Raw genomic sequence first — 4,608 nt, 5'->3', positions numbered from 1 at the left:
CACACATTAATGGGGACTCTACTTCTACAGATATTTTTTACAGAATTCAGAGAAGGGTGACATGGAAAAAATGACGGTAACAGAGAGAAATGAATCCTTTCTTCAACAGCTTTTTCAGTATTGGGGTAAGAATATTGTTTTCCTTACAAAAAAGACTATAAAATCATCATGTGATTGGCTCATTATTTTTATAGCAAAATTTTATTTTTGTCATATTGGCTTGCTTTTCTATCATTATTTCAGGTGCAAAAAAGAGAAGTAGATATCAATGTTTGGGTAACAGAAACCTATGCAAGATGGCTCATTGATTATTGGATATAAGATAATCATGTAACTGGTGCCCTGCTACCAACGGTGTCTGGCAGAACCCCGTTCCAGGTTTGGGACTCTTGCTGCAGGAAGAATTCAGAGACAAGAGGGTCTAGTAGGAATAAGTAGCAAAGTTTATTACAGAACGAGAGAAAAAGTACATGTTAAAGAGATCACGTGGGCATGTTCAAGGGAGAAGCATGCACTGAGTGGGAGTGGGTTGTCTTATTATATAGGAAAGTCTTACAATAATTTTCTTATCTTGCCCTTTGAACACCAGGTGTCTTCTTTGTTCTAGGAAGAGATAGCTTATCCAAACTTGTGGCCTGCCTTCTTGTATCCAAAATTTGTCTTTGGACAGATGTTTAACAACTCTTATGACCTCATGCTTTCTTTCATTAACTAAGAATTTGCGTTGGGCCTATGATTTTACAAGCTTTTATGGTTTGGGGAGGCTTCAGACCTTTAGGAGAAACTTTTGTCCCATGAAGTTTGCAGCTGAAGTTCACAGCTCTGCATTAACTCTTTTGAAGCTGAATAGCAGACCAGGGACCACAGCCTTGATGCCCTATTCTATCCCACCTCAATTATAAATTCTCTTTCTCTGACAGGATGATAATGCAGATTACTTTTTGCTGCTCTAAGAAAGGATCAGATTCATAGAATGTTATTTTCACTGTTTGGGATATCATGAGGGAATCCTAGGAAATATGAGGGGTGAAAATTGCTTTGCTTTGCTCTTTTGTAGGTTGTTTTCTTGTTGTTGTTGTTTTTGGTCAACGTTGGGGTAAACCGTGTCTATGCCTCAGTCAGGTTATGTTGGGTGATTCTCAACCTTTTTTCCATTGTAATTCCCCTAGATAGAAATTTTTAATTTAATTAATATAAAAATAAAGTTATTTAAATTAATTAAACAGAAAATACATAGAGTACTGTGGGGACAGTTCAGAATTCAAAAAAAGATACTTCATTCTTTAGATTCTAAGTTCAAAGATGTCCACTCTCAGGAACCACTCACAACACCTAGGCTTTGAAGGTGATGTGGAAACACAACTGGGAGATTTGACTGAGAACTTGGACCAGGAGTGGCTTTCACAAGTCCCACCTCCTCAAGTTATATGAGAGGGCCAGAGATGGGCAGAATACAGGAGAATATGGGGAACACAATATGAGAAGGAAGGTAAGAACAACTGTGTTGTTCTTCTTCAAGGGAGCTTTGTAGTGTGGGGGGTGGGGAGAGGAAAGGAGGCATCCAAGGGAGTTTCTTCAGAAGATTTGGGATGATTGTGAATAAAGAAAATGAGTTCTGCATCGCATTCAGTGTTTGCTCTCTGGCCCTGCAACACACCCAATGTTGCCAGGATGGGGGAAGAACAGCAGGGATATAGAGTGACCTGGCTTGGAGGAACTGAACAAGGACTGCTCCTGAATTCTCCCAGACAAGCAATCCTGCCTGTCATAGAAATTAGCCTGAAACACAAGCGAGTCTGCCAGGTGTCACCCTAAAACAATCCAGCAGGGACATGAGACCCTATAAGCAAAAAATCTGAGTGGACCTTGCTGAGAGAGACAGAGAGAAGTGGCTGGGCCTCCCTGGGATCACCTATACTAAGAAGCTGGGCAGGGGCCCTGAAGGACATCTCATGAGGGACACAGAGAGCAGACAATAGTCATGGTCCTGGTCACACTCGCTCACTTCAGGAAGCAGAACTTTCCAGAACCAGACAAGCCAGGGACAGTAAGCTACTTCCTCCTTCTCCACTCCACACCACTCCTTAGGGAAGAGGCCTGGACTCATTGGATCTCTAAGGAGAGGAAACTCAGAAGTTCAACTTTGAAATGGACAATGACTGAAATAATACTTCTACTAGAATGGAAATATTTTCTGGACTAGACTGAATATTTATCCAAAAGATAGTAAACTTTAATCCAAAGAGTCCTGCTATATCAGGATTAAGTTTTCTGAGACCAAGCAGAAAAAGAAGCACTTACAGGAAGTTTAAGTTCTGTTAGCAAAACAAAGAGAATTTTATTCTTACACAATCTTTTTTTTTTTTTTTTTGCAACTGCCCAAGTCAGATTTGTTACACACTCTTTCAACTTCCAGCAGTGAAGTTCTTAAGAGATGCTAAGGCACTAAATTGATTTATTATTTAAGTCCTTACATGTTTATTTTGAACAGAAAATTTCAATGAATCTCAATTCTATTAGCTTTAGTTTCTCTGTATGAGAAAATGGAATTAGGGGAGGGAAATGCTTCTTTCTCCACACTTGTGGATTAGAAGGGGAGTGGATTAAAAGGATTTATTGCATCAGAAAAAGAACCTTGTTATAAATGTATGGAGCCTCTGCCTGTGATTTACTTTAGAGAAGCAAGCAGGCTATGGTGGAATAATGCATGACACTGGCTTATCATGGTGATGGGACTCTGAGGGCACATTGTATGAGCAGTACGCAAATATAGGAGCTAGAGGGCAAACTGTACCGCATAACGCCCTCCACCCCAGGGCTTCTCTGCCTCCTTTTCAAATGCAAACCTTTTTTCCTGAGAATTTCAAATACTGCATTTCATATTTTTTTACATCTACATAATATTTCACAAGACTACACCATCATTTCTTTTACTTGTTTCTCCATTTGTAACATGTATGTTGCCACTCTTTTCTTCTTTTGCTATTATAAACAATACAGTGAAGGACATCCCTCTTCATGGAGCTTCATGCCCACATGCTAGAAAACATTTTACTGTGAGTTTTCAGTTTGGATAAATACACCAAGTTCCCCTTTGCAAAAGCTTTTCCATTTTACAATCCCAGCAATGTGTGTGAGAATTCTCATTTCCTCATTCTCAAACTTTTATACGTTCATCTAAAGAGCACAAATTCATATTGTCTTGTTGCTTTAATTGGCTTTTTCCTATTAATAGTAAGGCTGAATTCTTCTTTTTAAGTTTAGTTACAAATATTTATATCTAGTAATTGCTTTTCTTGTCTTATTCACCCAATATATTGTTGAGTAGTAATGGTGAGTGTGTGCAAACATATTATTCTGACTCTGTTAACATAACTTTTCTCTTCGGAAATGCTAAACTAGTAAATTTCATTAGCAAAGTCTTAATATTGAAACATCCTTGTTCAGATCGTTCGTGAAGATATGATTAACAGAGGAGACACATGTGAGTGTGGGAAAAAAGCTGAAAAATTCCCTAAAGAAGAAAAAGATGATGAAAATGGTAGCCAGGGCCACAGCATCAGAGCTGGAAGATGAATACAAAGCCACTGCAGACAGTGGAGGTTCTATAGGAAGCTGTGAATCAGAAAAGGATCAGTTTTCTTCTTCTGATGAGGCACTAGAAGCTGACAAGGAGGATGATGTTGAACTTTGTGACAAAAAAAAAAAAAATGAGAACGCTGCAGAATCTGGAGTTGGAACTAATACGGGCTGGGCAGATGCCATGGCTAAGATCCTTAACAAAAAAACTCCTAAAGGTAAACCTACCATTTTGGTCAAAAACAAAGAGCTGGAAAAGGAAAAAGAAAAGTTAAAGCAAGAGAGATTAGGGAAAAGAAAACAGCTTGATAAGAAGCGGGAGTGGGAAATGATATGCAGAATAAAGCCAGATGTTGTCAAAGATGAAGAATCAGAAAGAAATCTTCAGAGAATTGCAACAAGGGTGTGGTGCAATTATTTAATGCTGTTCAGAAGCATCAGAAGAATGTTGATGAAAAGGTTAAAGAAGCCGGAAGCTCTATTGGAAAGCGTGCTAAGTTGATACCAGCAGTTTCTAAGAAAGATTTCATCAGTGTTCTTAGAGGAATGGATGGAAGTACAAATGAGAAAAGTTCTACTGGAAGGGACCCAAAAGCCAAACAGGCTGAAATGAAATCAGAAGAGGGCCTACAGGATGGACAATCCTACGTGATGATTTCATGATGGGAGCATCTATGAAAGACTGGCACAAAGAAAGTGATAGGCCAGATGACAGCAGACCAGGATCTAGAAGTAACTCTGACACATGAAGTTATATAGGAAGCAAAGTCTTTAATCATTTTATTTTTCCTGGAACACTTCTTCATGCTCTGAAAGATGGGGAATTATAAGAATACCATTTGTAAGAAAGCCAAAAGACTTACTTTTACAAATTTTGGTGTTTGCTTTTTTCACATTAAAGTTTGTTAAACTGTGTTTTCAAGCCTTGTAAATTTTTAGCATTGTTTCTCAAAACATTTCATAAAAGTGAATATTTCTACTTGGCCAGCAAAATATGCAATTGTAGGATCCTTACAAGTTTAAGTATTA

The 4,608-nt window shown here is 38.4% G+C and overlaps 1 pseudogene; it reads left to right on the top strand.

Annotated features, from left to right (window-relative positions):
- Positions 1 to 3,514: 3,514 nt before the first annotated feature.
- Positions 3,515 to 4,328, top strand: LOC119540955 (annotated as a pseudogene).
- The last annotated feature ends 280 nt before the right edge of the window (positions 4,329 to 4,608 follow it).

This window comes from Choloepus didactylus, chromosome 7, assembly GCF_015220235.1.
Source record: "Choloepus didactylus isolate mChoDid1 chromosome 7, mChoDid1.pri, whole genome shotgun sequence".
Lineage (NCBI taxonomy): Eukaryota > Metazoa > Chordata > Mammalia > Pilosa > Megalonychidae > Choloepus > Choloepus didactylus.
The sequence above is the reverse complement of the archived record's forward strand: the minus strand, read 5'-3'. Positions and strand labels throughout refer to the sequence as shown.